Here is a 25294-nt window from a genome sequence, read left to right as displayed (position 1 = left end):
TATTGTGCATTGCTTTTATCACATCTATCTTTCTGATTATTTATATCTATCTTCTTGATAAAGAAGACAATGCTATGGAAATCCCATGACATCTGATTATTGAATAAAGAAAATAAACCTGGCCCTAAAACTGACACTTTTGACATTCTGTAACATATATCACCAATTTCAGACTATACATTTGTTCCCATCATCCCAAAGGTTCTTCGAGTTAGGCAGTTTTTAACCATTAAATGACTTTATTAGTAAAGCTGATGGGAGATAATTTGTCATGTGTCAATTTATTGACAACAAATATGAAAGCCGATAAACAGATTCAGTTTACTACAACATTAGCTGACCAGACAAATTAAAATAAAAACACTATTGACTGAAAAAACAAAAAACAAAGCAAACAGGTTTTTGTCTGCAATAACTAACCCACAACTCTTATCTTTAATGCAAACTACATTTATGTATTCATTTATTTACATTTGTTAACAGGTATAGTTAATCTGCGTAATAGCTAATTTTTAGTAGAAGCCAGGGAGAAACCCTCCAGTATTTAGAATCAAATTGTACAATATGCATTCTTTACTCTGTATTCTGCAACCCCCACTCAAAAACCGTCTATGATATTGCCCAAAAGTGCATTGCAGAGCATTCTAATTCCTTCTGTACCATCTCAAATACACATCTCACTGCACTTCTCACTACTACTAACAGAAACAAATACCTTTATGTGTTGCAAATGACCCACTCACCATGCTCCTCTTCTGGCCAGTCTCTCATATCTGTTTAAAACAATTCTTAACATTAAGTGCTTTTATACCTACAATTCAGACTTTGCATGCAGCAATATCCCTGTTAAGAAATCAGACACAAATTGTTTAACATGTTTACGTGCAAGAGTTTTCCACCCCCCCCTTAAATGTACACTAAATCTATGAGTACAACAGCTGAGTTTCAAATAAAGTCATCATTTAAATACTAGAGTTGATTGAATTTAAAAAGGACTATAGCACAAAGCAAAAAAGAAACATTTTATGGGTATTAACTCCTCAATTTCCCAATGATAAACTGTGCACTCTAACATTTTAATGAGTGGTGTGTGTGTGTGTGTGTGTGTGTGTGTGTGTGTGTGGGGGGTATACATATAGATGCATTTATAAGTAGCATGCACATCCACACATAGAACATACATCACAAACACACACACACACACACACACACACACACACACACACACACACACACACACACGCACACACACACACACACACACACACACACACACACACACACACACACACACACACACACACTATTACTTTATATGCTGTTAGTACTTCATCATAAAGTTTCACCAAATCTTAATTACAGTAAACACAATGCTTGGCAAAACACTCTTTTAGCAGAAAATAACATAGCTCATCGGTGAGAAAATTAATATCCAGCAGACAGAACTGCTACCAGATGAAATATAAGTTAAATTTAGCTCTAGAATGAATATAGAAATATCTCAAAGGGGGAGGGGGGCAAGATGTTGAGCAGTTAACAGCACCGTTTTTTGAGCTCTGCTTCATTTTAACTTCTCTAACTATATTTATACTAAAAAAAAAACCCTCAAACAGAATGTTTTAAAACTTGATGGATTTCTAGATGAACATCTGCTGAAAGATTTATGACAAAAATAAGTTTGAAACTCTTTTAATTGCTTTTTCCTGTCAAGAAAACTAGAAATAACTAATTATCCCAGAATGAGCTGTCTAAGCCCAGTGTATAGTACAGTACTATGAAAAAAGACATACAGACTGTGAATCTCTTAAGCAACAATCATCACAAATCTCGAGTATAGAAGAGGCAATATCTGATTTTGCTAGAAAATTATTTGAAAATGAGAATGATTTTGCTGGAAGATTGAAAATGAAATTGACACTGAATTTCTTCTGAAACAAAACAACTTATTCTGGGAAAAAATTGAAAACTTGGAGAACAGACCTGGAAGGAATAACATTAGGATTTATGGGATTCCTGAAAAAGAAGAGGGAGACGGTAGGATTCAATTCCTTAATAACTGTCTGCCTAAAACTTTGAACCTATCTGAAGCTTTTTCCTTTGGCACTGAAATACCACAGAGATTACATTCCAACTCATTAAAAAAAAATACCTTCACCAAGGTCAAGGATCATAAGATTTTCCTCAAGTCAAGATAAGGATTAATCTAAAAAGCTGCATGAACTAAGTATCTACTATAGGATTTGACAATGACTGTTACTTGAAAAATGCATTTGAGCACTTACAATAGTGCATGTACACTTCTATTTGTTAGAATATATAATAAAATATATAAATTTAAATACTTACAAATAGTGCATGTACAGTTTTGTTTGTTAGTATATATGCATATTAAAGGGTTAAAATTATTTTAGCTGAAAATAAGTAGAAAAATAAAAATGAATACAGCAGAGCAATTATTACGCATGTTTTGGCATCCTACTGTGTATGATACAGAATGTTTCAGATGATTTTAGCATTCTTAAAATGTATCAACTATTCAACATTAGCGATATCAAAGAGAAAAGCATGAGTTGCATTTGTTAAAAGCTTAAGGAAAAACAATATTAAAGCACAGAGCTTGGTTCTAGGAAATATAAGGATTCACCTTCCAGAGGGAAAGAAGATTTTTAACACCTTGAAAGATGTAATGGACTTTATACAGAAAAATAAAATCCTAGAAAAAAATGAAGAAATGGAGTGAAATCTATCTACTCCTTTGAAGAGAAATGCAACAAGTGATGGTAAATAAAAGGCAAAAATAGTAAAAAACTTAAGGAGAAATGAAAATCAATGTATTTCATGGTTATACATTCTTATTAATTTAAAGAAGTGCTTGACTATTTATGAACAGGTGCTGAATATTACTTTTGAAAAGGTAAATCATTTTTTCTTTCTTTCTTTCCATTCTTCAAATGGTTAATAGTTCTCTTTTTAAAATTAGAGTTTGATTCTTTTATTTATATATAAAAATAAAACCATTTATTTTTGTTTAGAGTTTAAAAGATTAAACTATTCATTTTATTAAAAATGAATCATTATTATGCTGAAACTAATGCTAGGTGGCACACTTTCTGATATCGTGGCATAGGTGAGCAATGTACTGTTAGGTATAATACAAGATGCACCTAATGGCACTATAGAGGCATGTTAAGTTCCATTCTGGGTTCTTAAAATGCTCCAGTAGTATGCTACTGATAGTATACTTGACATGGAATAGTACCCAGGAAAGACATGCTATGTTATAAACAAAGTATAGAAAATAATAGCTTTTTACATATATAGAAGTAATTATGGGAATGATATAAAATAATTAGAGTAATATTTACACTTTTACCAAGTTAAACCTGGATAAAACATGCCTACCATTCTTTTAATGCAAGTTTATATGCTATGTCTCCTTTAAAAATGACAGTCTGCTTTACATTAAACATGTAATACAAATAGTGCTTACTGAATCATTAAATGTTATTTATTTAAATACATAAGCTTTTTAGTAGTTAAAATACTCTGAAATTGTTTTTATTTATTTATTTTTGTTAGTGGTGGTTTATAGGGGTTTGGGGACTGGTGTTTGGTATCGAGGTGGCTTGAATTCACTTGCTGTCATTTTTATGCGAGTTGTAACTGATGGACTATTCATTTTCAAGCCCTTATCATGAAAATAAGCTTGAAACAACTTAGTCATGATCACGTTTGTGATGTTGCAGGAGTTCTGAAAATTTTAAGAACTGTCCAGGTTACTTATTTCTGTCTAAATGTAAATAATCATAATACGTTGAATCATATGCTAAGATGTCAAAGAATACAAGTTAAATAATAATCAAAAGTGAATTGCATTCTAAACCACTGTCAATCCTTATATAGTTTTGAATGCTTGTTATTGACAGTATACCTGACATGCAATAGCACACAGGGAATTTATGCTATGTTATAAAAAAAGTATAAACAAATAGTTTCTTACACATATATGTTATTATTGTAATGTTATCAAATAATTAGAGTAACATTCACACTTTTACAAGGTAAACATGGATCACACAAAGCTGTCATTCTTTTAATCCAAGGTTATATGCTATGTCTCCTTTAAAAATGACAGTCTGCTTTATATTAAACATCTCATACACATAGTGCTTACTGAATCATTAAATGTCATTTATTTATTTAAATACAATAGTTTTTTTAGTGGTTAATATACTTTGAAATGTTTTTTATTGTTTTTTAGTGGTTTAGAAGGGTTTGCAGATTGATGTATAATGCAGCGATGGCTCAGATTTACTTGTGAATGTTTTTGTGTGAATTGTAGTTGATAAACTGTTCATTTGCTAGCCCTTGTCATAAGGACTAGCTTGAAGCAGCTTAATTAGGGTCAAGAGCAATTTTCTGATGCTGCAGGGGTTCTGAAAATTCTAAGAGCTATCCAGGTTACTTCTTCTTCTTGTCTAAAAGTAAATACTTATAATATTTTGAATCATCTGTTAAGATGTCAATGAATAAAAGTCAGATAATAAGCAAAGGACAGTGAATTGCATTCTAAACCACTTCCAGTTATTAAATAGTTCTGAATGCTTGCAGTATACCAAAAGGATATTTTATATACTAGCCTAAAGAAATAAACTTCTGATAAAAAAAATTAGGATTGTGTTTCTCTGTTATTGTCTCTTTTTAATGATAGCAAAACTTAATATCTCAGAACAATTTATTATGGAAAGTTTGAATCCTAAAAGAGAAGATTTTTCAGATGTTTGTTCAGATACTATTGCATATAATACTTAAAGAAAATAGGACTGATTCAAATAATAGTACTAGATTAAAGAGTATTAAATATATAAGGGAAATATAAATATTCTATTATATAATATTCTACACTAGTATTATAGCTAAAATATAAAACCTAGGAATATAGTAACTCTGCAAGACACAGTATACAAACAGAAATAGTAAGAGATCAGAATAAGTAAATATGTATATAGTTAAAGAACATAAATATGTCTAAAAGGGTGGGATGGCATAGTGGCTAGGTTTTCACCTTATAGGCACAAGGTGCAGGGTTTGATTCTCATGTGAGTTAATTAGCTGGGCTTTGGGCTTGGAATGGCCCACAAGTGTAGTTAGCCTGGGGCTGATGATCCTATCACCAACGTTACATGTAGTAAATAAAATATAAAATAATCTGACATAAATTAATAAATATGAAAATAACAAATGGCTTCTTCCCTATAGCAGACCAGTGAGATAATGCAAGGTCCAGGGAAAGATGATTGTAGAGATATTCAGTGTAGTCAACTTAAAATAAAGATTCTGATCACCTGATTAACTTTTTTTATTTATAATAACTCAATGACAGGCTTTTTTAAAATGATGCATAGTAAAAATATCAGACACTTTAATACAAATCGAAAGCAAAAGCTAAGTGTTTTTGGTCACTGTTGGTCTAATAGAGAGTTTGAGAGGTAGTTTGTTCATCTTTTTCAACAAACTAGGAATACGTTATTCCATGGTAGAATGTTTTACAGTTGTATCATTAGATACATTTTTATTTGTTTCAAAAGTTTTGTCCTCGGCTGAAGATTTCATGTTGTTGTGTATAAAGTATATAATAAGTTCTGTACATAAATGATTTCATTGTACCTGTGTTTTTTTGTCTCTCTTATATAAATATCTTATTTTAAATGCATATTTATTAATATTAATGGATTGAATAATCCAGTAAAGAGGGTGAGTCTGTTCAAATACTTGCAATTACATAAAGCTCAAATAGTATTTCTACAGGAAACACATTTACTTAATAAAGATGTAAATAAGCGTTCATTAAAGAATTATTTGGTTTTAGCAAGTTCTGGCTTTTGAGCTAAAATAAGAGGCATCTTCATTTTTATGGAAGAATTTACCAGTAATGCCTAAAGTAAAATATACCTGTGTTCATAAAAATAGTATTTTAAGCATTGTTATAACTGAGTAGAACAGAAAACTATAAACATTGGTGAATTCTTACTGAATTTCCAGGGCTGGAGCTAAAGATGCAAAAAACTTAATTAGACAATGTAATTACATGAAAGGTGAAGTCATAATAGCTGCTGATTTTAATTGTATTTCATCAGGCAAAGATTCTACTGCAGATAGAAAGCTGAGAATCACATCTTCAGCCACTTAAATTTTGTAAATTTAATGAATTTAAAGGATACGTCTGAGCTAAGGAAAACAAACCCACTTCAATTTGGCTATTATTCATATAGATATGGAACACAAACAAATATTGATACATTTTTTGTCTGAAACACTCTAACATATCAGAGAAGTGTCAATAGTTTCATGTCCATTTTCAGATGATAATGTTATAATCTTTAATTTTATTTTAAAAACTAACAATTTAATACATCACAGGATATTACCAGTGTACATTATTAAAATAAAAGGATTCAAAGATTAGTATGTAAAAGAGATAAAAAATGTCCTAGAAATAAACATGAATGGTGAAGTATATGACATTGTCCTGTGGGATTCTCTAAAGGTTTACTTAAATGGAAGAGTTGCAACCTGGTACATTAGTAAAACAAACGAATGGGACAAATAATTGAATACACTGCAGACCAAAATTGACACACTAAAGTTAAATTTAAAACCAAATAACATTATCAGTCAGTCTGAACTTAAAAACCTAAATACAAAATACAAAACAGAGAAAAATATCAACATAATAAAACACAGTCAAAGAAACCATACAAGTTTAATTTAATTGAGAATAAGACAAAACATCTGGTATAAATGCCAGAGGAACACCTTATCCATACACTTATTAGAACACCCCAGACCTGGTTTTAAATTTATCATTCTGGACTGTGTGGAGATGGGTGAGTTTGAAGGGACATCAATGGTGATTTGTAGAAAAAAGAATTATGCCGACAGTTGAAATTAAATGCATTCAGAAAACCAGGACTTAACTTCTATTGCTCTATTAAGAGTGTATTGAATTTATGTAAACTGCTACACAACCTGCAATGTTTTTTTGGGAATTTTTTGAGGACATATTTTTATGTACTAAAAATATACTAAATAATAATAAAAACAATGTGTAGACTTTGTATAAATGTATGCACGTTTAGTTACTTTAACCTCATTTCTGCTTTGTTTAGATTTATTGCATCACACCAGAGATTTAAATGGCAAATTCAAAACGCACAGTTTTTTCATGCCACTATTACCATGTAATATTGGTATAATTCCCCCATTTACCATAGTAATGGAAACTCATTCACACTTTACATTACTAGTTTGCTTCATCCACTGTTTTCTGTATTGTGTATGATTTTTCTACTAGTTTTCATTGTACGCACATGTTTTGGGGATGTAAACATGAAAACTGTCATTACAGTTTTGTGGGGGGTTTTGTATTTTTTTGTAAAGCACTGACATTTTTTCTGAGCTGTTACTTAGTTTTTATGCACACCAATGCACATGGATGGATATTTACTAGATGACGTTATTAGAGAGCTGTATTTTATGTTTATAGTGTTCTAGTTAGATTATGTTTATTAAAATCTAAAATGTTTTAAGACCTCTAGTGTCACTCTCCTGTTTGGACACAATAGAAGAGTCTTCATGGGTTCTATTCAAGCAGCTTTATGCTACACAACACATCACTATAAAGGTTTACTGACTTTAACTTAAATAACTTACATACAAACTAACAACTGAGATCGTGCATGCTCTCACTGTGGCTGTTGTTACAAAATGGCACTAGAGAGCATACGTTTCTGGAATGTATATGTGCACGTACAGCCTTGACATGCCTCTTAAAGATACAGCACACTTCACTTACAATCTGATCTACATCATCTCTCTTTGAGAATTAGATCTTATGACACTATAAGTCTATTTAGAATGCAGAAATCGCAGGAAATTATTGGTCGTGCATTATACAATACTAAGTACACAAACATATGCAATCAAGTCCACATTGCTGCATATTTCACGCGTGGCTTTGACACTCACCCATATTGTGTGACATAAAACTGGCAATTAAATTTAGTAACTGGAACTGCCTCTGCAAAATGTTTGAATTGTGGAATGTCTGAAACATTTTTTGGAATGGAATCAGAATTTTGAACACATTCTGGTATGGAAACAGTGTTTGATTCACTCTTAGATTTGAAGTTTGCATCACAGAAACAATGTTGTGAGGGTGAGAATGATTCTGATACAGGAAGAAGATGTTTTTGGTTCCTCCTATATTTAATTCTACACCTTCTGAATTTACCAAGTAGCATCTTGGCTCAGCACAGATGCCTATAATCTGCCCAATTCAGTCAAAACCTGTCATTCTCTGGATTTGTACTCTTGCCTTCCTCAATGGATGAAGCAATCTGCTTGATCTGTCATTACTAGATTTCTGAATATTATGCTTCTTAACCAATTGAGCCTTGATGGTTTTATTGTTCTTAGGTTTAGGCCTCAATAAACTGTAAATATTGGGTAGCATAGTTCTAGTTTGTCTCAAAAGCAGTCTTTGAGCAGGTGAGCCAAGAATATCATCATGAGGTATGTTTCTGAGATTAAGCAAATTTAAGAATGCACCGGTATTGTCATGCTTTGACCTTTCAAGTAACTGCTTTGTACTCTGTACTGCATGTTCAGCTAGTCCATTTGATTGAGGATATTCAAGACTACTAGTGATATGTTCAAAGTTCCAGTCTTTTGTAAATTTCCGAAACAACTGGCTAGTAATTGAGTACCATTGTCAGAAAGAGCTTTGTGTGGACTGACATGAACTGAGAAATGATGTTTCAGCTTAGTAATAACAACAGTGGATGTTAGGTTAGGTAGCAGATCAAGTTCAGACCAATTTGAATAAGAGTATATCAAAACTAAGTAGTGTTGATTGTTCCACTTAAAGATATCAGCTGCAACTGTTAACCATAGTAGTTCAGGAACTGGACTTAGGTGAAGTGGTTCTCTTTGCAAATGTGGTCTAGTACTATTGCATACTGAACAAGATGAAAGTACTTTATCCATGTATTTTGGTAATGAAGGCCAAAACACTAATTCTCTCACTCTTCTCTTAGTGGATCCAGCACCTGGGTGACCACAATGCAAAATCTGGATATATTCTTGTTGTAAGGAAGCAGGAACAACAATTTTAGGACCTTTGAAATAATGCCATCTTTCATCAACAATTCATCTCTGTGGGGAAAGTAGGTTTGAACATCAGGTGGTACAGTAGATTGCTTTGATGGCCATCCAACATTAACATAGTGAGTGAAGTTCTGCAAAACTGGATCAATTTGTGTTCTATCAACTCATCAATTCTTGTGTTAGAAAAATTACGCACTGCCAGATCAAAGTCAAAATTCTCTGTGTCAAGCTGTCATATTTCTGGGTGATCTGGATAAGGTATCAGACAGATAAAGCAATTTACCTTTCATGTAGAGCATTGAAATTGTACTTTTGCAATTTAAGCATCATTCTTTGTAATCTCACTGGATTGGAATACATAGGCTTCTTTAGAATAGTAACTAAAGGTTGGTGGTCAGTCTCAATCTGAATAGCTCAACCATATATATAATCATGAAACTTAGAACATGCAAATGCTATTTCCAAAAGCTCCTTCTCAATCTGAGCATACTGCATCTCAGTTTGGGTTGGTGCTCTAGATGCATAGGCTATTGGTCTGCCCTCTTGAAGTATAACTGTACCAAGACCAAATTTTAAAACATTACAGGAAAGAGTAACTGGTTTGTTTACATAGTATCTTAATGTAGGTGGGGTGGCAATTTTCCCCTTAAGGTCATCAAATGTCTTCTGGTGCTATCCCAACCATGACCATAAAACATTTTTCCGTGTCAGCTCTATTAAAGGTGCTGTCAACTCACTGAAGTCTTGTATAAACTTGCCTAAATAGTTGACCTGAAAAACATTGTAGAGCTTGTACATTATCTGGTACTGACAACTCAAGAATAGTTGCTTGCTTGGTCAGGTCTGGTCTCAAGTCTGTACTTGTGAACAAATGCCCTATGTATGTAACTTCAGGAAGTCTGAATTTGTACTTCAGAGGATTGAGCTTCAAGTTTACTTCATGTGCTCTATCTACAATTTTCATGATGTTTCTATCATATTCTTCTTCACCATTGCCTCCAACCAATAAATCATCCACTATTATGGCACAAGAATAACCAGAAAAAAATTTGCTCCATTGCACAGTGAAAAACGTCACTTGCAGAATTTATTCCAAATGGCATTCTTAGGAAACTGTTGCTGCCAAATGGAGTACCAAAGGTAGTTAGAAATGAGGATTTGTGATCAAGCATCACTTGCCATAATGAACTCTTTGCATCCAAGACAGAGAAAACAGTGGCATTTGGTATTAAGGCTGCGACCTCTTCAACTGTGCGCATTGAATGATATGGTCTCTTTAATGCTTTGTTCAGAAATCTTGGGTCAGTACATATTCTGATTTGTCTGAGCCTTTTTTCTGAGCTGCTACCATAGACTATACCCATTCAGTTGGTTCTGTAACTGGACAAATCACACCTTGCTAAACTATTTTATCCAACTGAGTTTTAACTTTATCCTGCATAGTTGTTGGAACTCTTCTTGCTGGTCTGACTACAGGAGTGACTTCTGGATCTAACTTCATGGAATACACACCTGGAAGTTTGCCTAACTTGTCACTGAAAACATCAGCATACTCTGAGAAAATGGCTTCAGAAAAATTAGAACTCGGACATGCACTACATGATGGACTTCTTTAAGAAAAGAAAACAGTCTCATTTTTAAACTATCGTTCAGACCCAATAAAGATTGCACTGGTCTTCGGACTACATAGAATGTAAAGGCATGATCTCTGGATCTAACTTCATGGAATACACAACGGGAAGTTTGCCAAACTTGTCACTGAAAATATTAGCATACTCTGAGAAAATGGCTTCAGAAAAATTAGAACTCGGAAATCCACTTACATGACGGACTTCGTTAGCAAAAGAAAGCAGATTCCTTCTTAAATATCTTTGAGGCAGTTCCCCTTCATATGATTAAATTTCTCTAAACCCGAAAGTCATAAACTCGAAACCAGTAATCTCAAATTTAGAGAAACTTGAACATATGAAAGGGACAAAAAAAATTAACACCTTTCAAATGTTTTCACAGGGGGGCTTCACACCCCCTGCACCCCCCACACCCCCCCTACTTAAATATACCTACTCCGAGGTTGCACTATATTGAAGGAAAGGGAAATCTCCCATTCCGCGCCATACACATAAGCCCAAAATGAAGATTTTCCATTCCGTCGCTATAGTGCGGTCACAGAACATTCACATTTAAACTGCTAGGGTACAGGGGGACCTGGGCCCCTGCAATAAGGTAAGTTAACTTTTTATTTTTTTAAACCTAAGGCTCCCATTCACAATTTCGAGTGAATGGAAGTTTGAGATTCTGGTCTCGAGATTATGAATTTCGAGCTTCCATCCATTCGATCTTGTGAAGGGGAACCCTTTGAGACACAGTAAAGATTGCACTGGTCTTTGGACTACATAGAACAACAAGTTGTAACAGTGCTTGGCTAAATAATATGAAAGCATCACTGAACCTTTGGTTTGAATTTCTTTGCCTCCATAAGCAACAAGTCTCACACAAGATTGACTTGTTCGTTAGCTGTCACTTTAGCAAATGTGTCTACTGATATAACACTACACTTTGAACCAGTCTCTACATTGAGCTCTGTGGATTTTCCATTAATCCAGATAGTACAAAACACTTTGCTCCTTGTTAATAAATTCACTGCGTCAAATCTTTCATCAAGCACTGATACACCATCTACATAGAAAGCTGTCTGCTTCAGCTCAACTTGATCAACTTGCCTCTTTGTATGACCTTTCTTGACAACTTTGTGAGGCTTACTTGATTTACAAAACATTTGAAAGTGGTTCCATTTTCTACACTTGTAGCATTGCTGACCATATGCTAAGCACTTCTTTCTTTTAGACTCATGATTTGCACCACAATTGCGACAGTTAACAATAAAGCTGGACTTGGGTTTTGCTGATTCATGCTTGTATTGCATTGAGCTAGAGCATGCTCCTTTCTTAGAACTTGCTGGAAAGCTACATGTCTTTCCTGAAAATCTAATTGCTGCGACATGCTTGGGCCTACTTTTGTCTGCCATATGTTGCACACTATCTACATTTGCTCTGGAGCCAACTGAACTCATGTTCTTGTCACTTGTAAGCATACTCTGTGTTTTGCTGTCACCTTATGGATTTGACAAATCTCAATGGCTTTACTCAGTGTTAAATCACCATCATGAAGTAAAACGTTTCTGACAGCAGCACTGTTAATACACGCAAGCCTGTCCTTTATCAGCTCATCTTTTAAGTCACCAAACTGACATATTTTAGCTCCATTTCTCAGGTCAGTTATATAAGCTGCAAATGTTTCCCCTGGTTTCTGATCTCTCATGTAAAACAAATGCCTCTCTAATGTAATATTTGTCTAGTTGTTACAAATTTCTCTGAATTTGCACTTCAAATGCTCTGGGACTTCCCTTGATTCAGCCTGTACAACAATATGACGATTTTCACCTTCTCCTTCATATACTGCAGGTGCATACAGAAAGGAATGCTCTCTTTCTATGGCCTCTGACTCACCTAGGTTTAGCAAAATGAATGCCCTGGTGCATGCATCTCTATCTGCATAAGCTGCTTGTATAAAAATGTCGTACTCTTGATCAAATATTTTTTAGTTCTGTGCAATAATATTATCAAACACAAGTGGTAGGGGGTTTAAAAATCCATCCGCCATATTAACACATACCAGTGAAGGATTTTGCAAATTAGCACAAACATATACTCATGCATATATGCCAGAAACTTATGCCAGTACTTGTTTCTAATTGTATTTTTCTTGGGCTTTTCGAAATAATGCTAATGAGCAAACTTGTAGTACCTTTGAATAATTGGAGTTTGCAAAATAAATTTCTCGGGTGGTTTAACACTCTTGTAATATCATTTGGAAGGCTAAATGATAAAGTCATTTTTCATCATTTTAAGAAATATCTCAAACAACTTTACAATGTGAGTGAAATAAGCTCTCAGGCATTGCATTATTCTTGTCCTTTTTTTTTGTAAAAAAATCACCTCTTATCAGTGTAAGAAACATATCAAATAACTGCATGATGCAAATAAACTGGATCTCTCTTGCCCAAAACTCAATAACATTTCAAAGTAGTTGCACTTTGCAAATAACTGCATACAGCACACTGAAATGTCCCCAAAATGGCAGTACCTTGCTAGGCAATTCTTTACAGTGCAAGCAACACTCTGTAATGGTGGCACTTTGTGAATAGACACACCCAGTACAAGAAACTTTTTGAAATGGCTATGCTTTGACTGCATTTCACAAAATAATTGCCTTTGCACACAATAAACTCTTTGAAACACATGCACAGTAATAAGCACACACTGTAAGCACTTTTACACACTTTGAGATACATTGAATAACTTTAGTTATGCCCTTGATACAATACAAAATCATAGTTATGCCAAAACAAAGCACTTTGCCAAAATGCATGCAGTCACCTTGCTTTTCTTTTGCTTAGTGTGCCATTTTTTTTCCGTTTTGCCTTATTATAAATGTTTTGCTTGTTTAAGGCCTTTTCATGCCCAGTGTACTTTTTTTGTGCTCATCTTACTCTAAACATGCCCAGTTTTGCTTTGAACACACTTGTTTTACTTTAAACATGCCTGTTTTATCTTTAAACATGCTTGTTTTATCTTTAAACGTGCGCATTTTATCTTTAAACATGCTCGTTTTATCCTTGAACATGCTCGTTTTATCTTTAAACATGCCTGTTTTATCTTTAAACATGCTCGTTTTATCCTTGAACATGCTCGTTTTATCTTTAAACATGCTCGTTTTATCTTTAAACATGCTTGTTTTGCTTTACTGTTAATCGTTTCAATTAATACCTTTAGTTTAAACATTGTTTTTAGCCAACAAACGTTTTGTGCCTTCCACTTGCTCAGTAATGTGGTTTGTGCCCTTGTAATGCCCCATTTTATCTATTTTATCAAATAAACAGTTTGTGCTGCTTCTCGTTACCTTTGATTCTTTTCTGGCTCTTTTTCTGCTCGTTTCTCTTAGTTTTACCTTCACTGTCATTTCTGCACCGCATGGGTTTGGATTTTATTCTCTTCGATCCTGGTTCTGACACCATGTTGCTCTCCTACTTTGGACACAATAGAAGAGTCTTCATGGGTTCTGTTCGAGCAGCTTTATTCTATACAAACACATCACTATAAAGGTTAACGGACATTAACTTAAGTAACTTATATACAAACTAACAACTGCAATCATGCATGCTCTCACTGTGGCTGCACTTACAAAATGGCACTAGGGTTTGCACATGTCTGGAAGTTAAATGTGCACGTACAGCCTTGACATGCTTCTTAAAGATACAGCACACTTCACTTGCAATTTGATCTACATCTAGCTTCTCTGTTTTTTATTTTTTTCTTCAAGACTTGTGGTAGTGAGGTTGGAACTAGACAGATTCCTGTGCTTGTTAATGCTATATATATATATATATATATATATATATATATATATATATATATATATATATATATACATACATATATATATATGTGTGTGTGTGTGTGTATATGTACACACACATGGAAGCACACTGAAACACGTAGAGAGATAGACAATCAGACAGACACAAAATGTGGATTTCATCTGTTGAAAGTGGAATTCAGTTTCTGGACATGAGAGAACTGTGAATGAGTAACTGTACATGAGAAGAAAAGGTAATGCATTGATAAGTAATCCATTAATATTCTATGAATTATTAAGTGGGTACATGGCTCGATTATATCCCTGCACTCTGTGCATCTCCTGTTAGTAGAGATAGACCTCCTGATTGGACATCAGAAGAAAAGATATAGAATTCAAATCCCAGATTATTTGAGAATGTTATTGTACACAATGGGGAAGGGAAGTGTGGTCAGCCAGAAAGTACTGTGTTGTTACTAAAGCATGCCAGAGAAGGGTACCAATTGGGATATTGTTATACACTAGATAAAACTAGGACATTTAATGGGGAATCTGCAGGGCAGTGCTACACTGCAATGATGCTTTTAGACATACCTGTCCCTGATGTACAAACAGTGATATGCATCCCAGCATTTGAGAAATATGTCTTTCAAAACTGTTGTGAAAATCAGCAGTGAAGAACAACCTTTCTATACACCTGAGCAGACAAAATAATTCCTGATACTCTTTCAGAGACATTATACCAAGACGTTAGAAAGACTTATAACACTGAACTGCTCAAAGAGGGGCTACCAGTGGAAGTGAGTGTGCATTGAGTTCACCACTGAGCCCGATCCTGTTTATACTGGATATGCACTACATTGAAAACAATCTGGGGAAATAGATCAACATAGTTGCTCTAGACCTAAACTGATGGTATGGCACTACAGGCACATGGGATGAACATGAGTGCAGATGAGGCAGTGATCATGGCAGCAAATGGAGGAAATCAGAAGAAACTGGAAAGTGAGATAGATGGGAAAACAGTTGGACAAGTTAACAATTTCAAGTTTATGGGAAATGCAGTTGAGGAGAAGGAAGCTTGAATGAAGAGGTCAAAGCTTGAGTCAGAAGGGCTGTAACAATTGGAACAAAGTGTTAGGTATGGTGCATGACAGAAGAATGCCAGAGACGCTGCAAAGTGAGGCATTCGAAACAGTGGTACTACTACTGCTGCTCTATGACACAGAAACCTGGGCAGTAAAGGTACAGCAGTTGGAGAAGCGTGCGGTGATATAGATGTAGTTCCTGAGGCAGGTAGCAGGATATACATTTTAGGAATGAAAATTAAATGAAGACAGCAGAGTGCAACCAAAGTACCTATAGTAGCAGTAGAGAAAGTAAATGAGAGCAAATTACAATGGTGTGGAGAAGGAGAATGTGATCATTTAAATCAGATTTGAGATGCAAGAAATAAAACAAGAGGAAACAAAGACGCCCAGCCAAAAAATAGAAGGGTTGCATGAGAGAACTTCTCTGTCAAGTAGACATGACTGTTGAGGAAAGTTGTAGAGTGGTTCTGATAAAGAAAGGTGGTGACAGATGATGTGTTAGCCCAAAAAGATGTAAACTGGGAAAGGGGGTTTGATGATGATGATGTTGAAGATGAGGATAAGGATGATGAAACTGGCACATTCAACATAGCAAACTTTTCTCCACCCTCAGAAATAAACATATGAAGAATCACCATAACAACTGAACAGAAAAGTAATTATTCTGACACACTGATCAAATTACTGCACACAGAGTCAGCATGCATAAGTACTAAATGGCTTCACAGATATGAACAGCATTGACCAACTTGTCAAAAATAGCATTAAAAACAAATTCTATACTTCATATCTCAATGTAAAAGTTGTACTCTTGCCCACAAGTTCTGCAATCTTTCCTCAAATCCTCCCATGAAAACATCTATTTTACACGAAGAGTTGGACTAAGTCAGCTAAAAGACCAGCTGATTGTTGCAGTGGTTTATCAAAAAACTAAATAAGACTGACAAAATCCTTGAAAAAATAACATGGGAGGTATGTATAACAACTTCATCAAAACTGGAAAAGGGATGGTGGCTTATTATAATATTATTAACTTTTGTATTCAAAATTGCATCATAATGATACAAGTTTATGTAGATATTTAAAGGTTAAGACCTTTGCTGGAATTTTAAATGCATTATATAACAATCAAGCAACATGGGGCCTTAAAATGACTCTACCTTCTAAGTACAGCTAGATATAACTCACTATCATCTCATTATGTCATCTAAAACATCATGCTCTTCCTATGAAAATAATATAGTCCTTGAAGAATGAAGGTAATAAGACTTTCTGCAATTATGTTAGGAAGTTATAAACAACTACTTAAAAAAATGAAATCTACCTGTAATCCCAGGAAACAAAATACATCTTTCCAACCCAATGAAATATCAAATAATCTGCAGACAAATTATGTAATACTTTCCAAATGATAAAAAATCTAGATAATATTCCCATTAATACAGGGGCACATCACACTATTTATTTATTTATATATTAACATTTTTTGACCGGGAAAGTCCACTGGGTCAGAAACCCATTTTCAGTGGAGGTCCGAGGGGAAAAGCTCCAATTACAGATGAAAATTTTTACAAGTTAGCAATTATAATAATAAAACAGTGCACAAAAAAAATGTATACAATTTTCTAGTGATTAGTAATGCACAGAGTACAAAGTTGTACACAGTCTGGTTGTGTGTTAGTAATATACATAAAGTATTTTTAATGGCATTCATTATATGGAGGGACAGACAATAGCTACATTCATAATAAACAGTTCATTTGTGCGCTTCAATACATGGGAGGTTTAGGGTTTAGCATAATAATGATTATAAAGACAAGACAGTGATTGACATACCTTAACTGATGTAGAAAATTCAACAAATTATTGCTTGAGATTGAAAAGAGTCATACTAGTAATCAATTTGTTTATGGTTGTCCATAGTTCTGGGCACAAGGACAAATTTGATTGTTAAGAAAGTGGCTTTTAGGGTGCATATGAAGGTTTTTTTATGTAATTAAGTTGTGTAATAGAGGGGTGGTAGGGGATTCCATAAAAAACTACAGAATAGATACACAGCCAAGCCAGGTATGGAAATAAGGCAAACAAGTAAAGCTGGAGGTGGGTGGGATGCAGAATTCCAGCAAGTCATCAAAAGAAAGGAGGAATGCAAGAAAGAGTTGGCGATAGAAAAGACAGACCAGACTAGAAAGGGCTACCTTATCTAGAAGATATGATTATAACAGCCCTAAGCAATCTTAGCAGTGTAAACACCTTGGGCTGAATTCCATAAAAGTGGCATAGTGGGAATGGGCAGCCTCCACCATCCTGTTCTCACTACAAAAAACTGTAAAGTCAGCCATGACCCCTGGGATGACATCATGCCAGAGAACTGGATACCCACAGTTCAATACCATGCAATTCCAAGATATTGAATTTAATGGAGTCACACTACACCAGAAAAGGATATTGAGATAAGCATGCTCTTTTACTGACTCCAACTATCTATTCCAAATGTAACTTTGAGTCTACCTGTGGACTCAGCAGAATAATCAAGTCTGTCTGAAGTTCTCTATCACTGCTCTTCAGTTAAAGTCAGACCTGATACTGGAGGCAGGGAGCCTGCTTTTAATGACAGGACTGATATACAGATGGAGATGCACAGCTATGAAGCCAACCAATGTAACCTGTAGCGAGAACTGGTGAATGCAGGCATGGTAGCCAGTATGCCCATCAGATCCGTATTCTCCCCATTAAAGAAAAGTGAAGGGCTCTCATGGTCACTGTCTCACAAGGGAACCGTTCTTTTCCTTAACTACTACACACTTTGAGCCATTCCCAGGGGAGATCAGGCGAGTGGAAGCACAACACTCAACCACAAATCATGTTCCTGCACTCCCACAATTCATGATACTGCTAACACAGCTCAACATGTATATGGCATTAGATACTACAGGCAGTTTGATTTCCCAGAAGGCACTGTCTACAGTGTCTTGTCCCACATAAAGGAGGATCTGCTAATTTATCAGGGCTTCCCAGTTCCCAGAAAGACATGTTTTTATTAATTCAGCATTGTGCATTAACAAATGTATGAACCTGAATTAATGTTGTGTAATGAACTCAGTTCTATTTATGGAATCAGGAGGAGGGCTCCAGCAGCCCCCATTAACATTTGGTAAATAAGGAATGGCACAGCCTTCGTTTTCTGCTTCTGGCATGGAATAACTCCTTGGTGTGTCATGTTTCTCCATGCACAAGTTCGTTTGAAAGCCAGTTTCATATGTACTACCATTTCCCTGAAAGATTCCTGCAGAGTGTGGAGGATTACCTTATTAAATATTAACCAGTTGTTTAGTGATTCATGTCTTGGTACAAAAACACATGATAATCAGTTCAGTTTTTTTATTAATACAAACTACAAAATGCTTTGTGCATATATGCAAAGTCAAAGATCATGTAATCTTATACTTTTTTATTTTATTTTATTTATTTACTATGCTGTGAGTATTTTTCTAAAATCTACTTCACTTATACATTATAGCTCAATTATAGGAACACTGCTAGAACCAAGTGAACCAAGCAATATTACTGAAGCTTAAGCTTAGAAGTCTGTCTCTTTCAGACCCAGTCATGAAAAATTGTTTTTTTTTTTTTTTTTTTTTTTAATGGAACAAAGCATTTAAGGCATTTCAGTTATCTGGTCCTGATCTCTTCTTCATATTACAAAATGAACCCACAATATTCCACAATTCTCTTTCCTGCTGGTATCTAATCAGATATTTGGTAAGTCTAGATCATGAGTGAGGATGATGCAATGCTGGAGAAGTAAGAACACTGTAAAAGTAACAGTTTCTCAATCAGCTATTACTATTTGTTCCACTGGTAAATCTCAACGTGTGTTTAACTGAGGGGAAAAATCCACTCCCAGCAAGCTTAAATCAAAGTCAACCCCATCAGTGTAAGTATTTCCACTGTGATGCATACATGTATACACACACACACACACACACACACACACACACACACACACACACACACATTTTGCCATAAAGTTGCTCACACCCACATATACCCTCACATCCCCTGTAATCCTTACCACTGTTTTTAACTGTGTCAGCTATTCATTTACTGTGGATTTTTGAGGTAGTGGCATGTGGCAGACCGCATTTATTATATTAAGTAAAATGGCAAGGAATAAAGGAATCCCTCCTGTCTGTGCTGCCCTTAAAATAAATATGTTGACAATTAAACTGAACTAAGAAAACGATTTTTTGAGTTAAACTGAAGTTGTACTACGCAGATAAAATTCACATATTAAGTTAATGAGTAAAGTCACTTCAGTTTCTTTCTCACTACTGTGTGTGCATCCTTTTCAGTACAACAAAACCAAATGTGGTTTCTAGATGTTTCTTAAATGCCGCATCTCACTTCTTATTCACCAAAAAATGCAATGTAAAATGTAACAGCTCAACTCAAAAAAGTGTTTCCCTTCCCTTGTGCTATGTACAGAAGTGTTGGTTTCTCTCCCATCTGCAGAAACAAAAGAAAGGACTTAAACTTTAAGGCACATCATTCTATTGGTACAACAACTTTTAAATGGCATCTAAATGTTATTTATTCACTCCTAAGTGGTATCACAGAATATTGCTTGTTATCACATAGTAGTACTATATTGTTAGCTGCCGGCCTGCATTTATATGTTCATCAGACTGATGCCAAAGATACTTTATGCAGTGATTGTAAAATCCTATATCTTGCTCCCCTGTCAGTGTAAAGTGTAAATCAAATCTCAGTATTCCACTCTGTAAAATCTGTTCATGTCACAGTGTACATCACTATGCAATTTTCAAAGACTTTTTACTTTCACTCTATATGGTACAAACATTTGAAAGGAAATAAACCTTAAAAAAGATTTCTATTTGCATTCAATTGTGCAGAATCATACATAATGGCTATGCATGATATTTTGCAGCTGCACAATGAAGTATCATAGAATAGCTGTTGTTATTGCAGAATATGACAGTGTTGTTATAACTTGATGTATTGTTTTTATCCAGCATTGCAATGCTACATTCCAAAGTAGGGTAGTAAATAATAAGTAACAATACATGTGTCAGTGTTATATTAAACAGATTCATGGCTTGAGCAATTTGTATCTGTGATGGTACAGCAGTAGCATTGTTACCTCACAGCAAGAGGTTCCCCTGTTTGATTCTGAGCTGGAGTGCCTTCTGTGTGGAGTCTGCATGTCCTCCCTGTGGTCGATTGGCCTCCAACAGACATGTGTGAATGGGTGTGCCTTTGCTGAAGGTTGGGCTTCGGGCTGGAAACTCAGCACCATAAAAAAGTGACTGCCAATCATTAGCAGATCGGAATTCTGCTGTGGCGACCCCTAACTGGGAAAAGCTGAAAAGACAAACATGTCTTGAGCAATTTGTACTTCACTGGCCAAGACATAGATGTCAGTGTATTGCAATGAGTGTATATGCTGGCACAAAATAAATAACGATGAACCTGAAGGCACACTGTAGTTCTTGTGCAGGTGGAAATGACAGTTCCCAAGACAGAAGGAAATTTTTGCTTAAAAAGTGCATCTAGGAGATAAAGAGTAAGTCTAAATTTTCATACATCCAGAACTGGTGACTCTATAACACTATTCAGACATGTATAGTTAGCTGACAGAGTTTAGAAGTTTAATACCAGTGAACCTTTTGAAATGTGCATTTTGATATCAGGTATCAACAGAAACCTCTTTAAAATGTGTCTTGTACATCAAGAATTGTAGACTTTAGACATTTTGAATGAAGAGTATATTTACTAAAGCAACTGTCTTTAAAAGTTAATAATTACAAAAGTAGTTTTACTACAGTTTAGAGGTCAAATCATGTGGTAATATTTTTTGCAGTGAAACATTATTATAGTAGTTCAAAGAGTTACAAAAGTTAATGTTCTGGTGGATGGATGCACATGCATTTTAAATAATTACATACTCGGAGAAGAGATGATGAACAGTTATACAATAATAGTATGTGTCCCATTAGATTTCTAATGTTTTTTCTTATTAATCTCATACAGGAAAAATAATCAGATATCTTATGTGAGGCAGCACATAATTTTTTAGGTATGCACTAGGGCAGCTGCCCTTGAGGGCTGTTTTAAGCCAAGTTAATTTCCTATTCTGTGCTCAAATTAACCTATCCCACTTGGTTAGAGATTTATCTTACTCATCTCATGGTTGATAATTATATATTACTCTTAATGAGGATAACTGGGATCATACTATGCCATAAATAATTTGAGGCAACCCATGAATAGGATGAAGCATTTAGGATCTGCCTCTGTCCATTAGTAGTACAGTGGGGAGTCCTGGGGTAAATGTAATGTTTCACATCCATAGATCCAAGCTGTGCATGGACAGGAATGAACTTTATTTTATGTGAATGGGGGATTTGTTTCAGAGTAGGTGGAAACTCTGCAAGATATAACTATCCCCCTAAATCATTCTGTTGATGTTACAGAAGAGGTTTGTGTATCTAGACCAAGCATTTCTGATGCCATCTGACTTGCTGATGTGCAGTAAATCCATCAGAATTTGGTAGGAGAATGCTTCTATGTCAGACACAGGTCACCTCTTAACAGTCCATATGATACCAAGTATAGTGACAGAACTTTGAGCTGTTCCACTTAGGACATGATTTTTAGGCCTTGTATTCATTTAGTATTTCTGTGGGTGTTCCATTTGATGTATGTGTCTGGACAGCTACAGGTCAAAGGGAACATTATTCTCAATGACTGGCCTAATCAGAGCTGAGTAATCGGGGACAATGACACCCCCTAGCTCTATACACAATCCCTTTGTTTATAAGCCTTGCAGTATAGAAGGACTTTCTTACAACAATGGACACAAGCTCGTCAAACCTAAGATCATTGTCCAAATAAGTTTCCCAAAAGAGAACAACTGGGTCAGCTCTTAGGTGCATATTATCAATGTGGTATTTCCATACTGTAGAAAACTACCTAAAGGCTACAGTAAAGCATTTTTTGCCATTTGGTTTCAGACCAGGATTTTGGCAGCATTTATTTATTTTGGACAAACCTTCCTATATGATGGCTAATTCATTTGGGGATTTAATGACTGCACCTAGCTTGCAGTCATCTGCAAACATAGTCAGACAGAGCCCTTTGGTATTGGCTTTTACTTCAGAAAAGTAGATGAAAAATAGGTGAGATCCCACCACAAAATCCTGGGAACTCCACTGGTAACTGGTCTCTTTGTGGAGGCAGCTTCCCCTATTTTGATTTCCTACATCTTATCTTTGAGGCAGTTGGCAATCCACTGGGTGACATAGGATCATAGGATCATAGGAAGTTACTAGGGTAATGGCCCTAGGGCCCTTACAAGCCTAGACAAATTCTGCTTGTGTTTCCATGATCAGCACCTATTGTCCAAGAGAAACACATGTGGAACCCCTGGTGTGGATTTACGGTTACTCATCCAATCGTCCAAATTGCACTTGAAGGGGGCCAAAGAGTTGTTCTGCTTGACATGAACTGGGACTCTGTTCCAGAGGTGTGGGAATCTCTGGGAGACAAACCTGTCCCTCCAGTAGGTTCTATTAATGTCACATACCGGGTTAAGGTCTTTGAAGTGAGTAATCTGTGAGCCATTGAACTTAGGGATATGCAACATTTCCAATAAAGCAGAGTCAGAGATTTCCTTATACGCATGGTAGAGATCGATCCTGAGTAGTCTGCATAAAATAGGGTAAAGTGACAGTGATTTCAGCCGATCCACATAGAACATATGCTGAATACTTTGAATTCTCCTTGTGAGGAACTTTGCTGCAGGTGCCTGCAAAGGTACATACCAAAAGAGGAGTTGTACTCAGTTATTGGCCTGATGAGGGAAGAGTACAGGGAGGTTATAACTTAATTTTTCTGGAGACAATGTCCTTACTTATGAGATGAGCAATATAGAATGCCACTCTTACCACTATGGACAGGTCTCTCACCACTGATTGTGTGCTTAGAGTGTTTCTATTAATGTAATAGTTAGCAGGAACATTGTTCGTATCGAAAAGGATGATAATACATTTTTTTGCATTGAGTTTAAGGCCATGATGTTGGCACCGATCATTTGTTTGTGTAAGACCCTCTTGTAGGATGTTGACATTGTTTGGGCAATCTTTGACCACTATGTAAAAGAAAAAGTAAAATCAGCACCATGGCACTCGATAAAAAAAGAAACTTAGTGCTACAGTAAGTCAATAAAGTCTCCTTGTTTTATCAAGTGCCATAGTGCTGATTTTATTTTTTCTTTTGCATTTATTATAACTTAGTACAATCGGCTTTATCTATGAGGTGGAACTTGTTTTAGTTTTTAGATTCAATGACCGCTCAGAGTTTGTAGTCGTCAGCAAACTTTGTCAGCCACAGATCATTAGTTTTTGCTTGTACTCCAAAGAAATAGATTCTGAGCATTAGTGGTCTCAGGACTGATCCCTGTGGAACATCACTGGTAATGGGTCTGCTGTTAGAGGTCGATTCCTATATTTTGACTGTATGGGTTGTGAACTAGTTAGCGACCCACCTAGCAATAAAAGGATTGCTACCTAGCTGGGTGAGTTTGTCAGTAATGCCTGTGTGGGGAATAGTGTCAAAAGCCTTGGCCAAACCCAGTAGGCAATATGCATAGTTTTCCTCTCACCCAGGATCTGGTGACTGTCCTGAACATGTCCACCAGGCCTAACAGGCACTATCTTCATCTGCCAAATCCAAACTGAGTAGGGTCAAGTGTTTGGAGATTACCTATATCTTTGTTGATAAGGTCCATGATGATTCACTCCATGGCCTTGCCGATAAGGATAGTTAGGCTAATAGGTCTATAGCTCCCGGGGTCAGTGGAAGCACCACCCTTGTGCAAGGGGATAACTGTGAACATTTTCCATTCAGCCAGAATCAAGCCAGTACTTAGACTATGACTGAAAAGAGTACCCAATGGTGCTGCTAATTCTTGTTGGAGCCATGCAGGACACAGTCTGGCATGTTATAAAGTCCCATATTTGCTGTGTTTTTGGCTTTAGAGAGGGAGATACAAGGTGGGGGAACAGGTGGAAGAATGTCATGGGTATGTGTGGTGGTGACAGGGGATTGAAGTTTTCTTATAACCTGTCAACTAACAGGTTTGCTATGTCTACAGGCTCATTGTATGTGGTATCATTAACTACCAGTTTGGCACAAATCTGGATCTTACCTTTAAGGCTATGGATGTAAGTTAAGATCATCTAATGGTTTTTCTTAGTTAAAGGTGCTAATTTGGATTCATAATTTGCTTTGGAAGACTTCAGAAGAAGTCTTATTTGCTTGTTTAAGCTGAGGAGGGAGTGTTTCCTGTTTAGGCCACACTCTGTCTTACTTTTGAACAACAATTTCTTCCTCTTATTGTAAAGCCTGTTGATCACAGTTGTCCAACAGACAGGTTTACTCTTCCTTGAAGAGCATGTTTTGGTCCTATTAGGCAGTGCCACATCAATGCATTTATACAGGTGTTTCTAAAAAGCATCGGTGTAGGACTTGGCATATTTGCCTGTTACATCTGAGGGTGGAGGTGCAGTGAAGCTATTTATGCCATCCCTTAGAAG

This window comes from Protopterus annectens, chromosome 2.part1 (assembly GCF_019279795.1).
Source record: "Protopterus annectens isolate FY-2018-M chromosome 2.part1, PAN1.0, whole genome shotgun sequence".
Taxonomy (NCBI): domain Eukaryota; kingdom Metazoa; phylum Chordata; order Ceratodontiformes; family Protopteridae; genus Protopterus; species Protopterus annectens.
The sequence above is the reverse complement of the archived record's forward strand: the minus strand, read 5'-3'. Positions refer to the sequence as shown.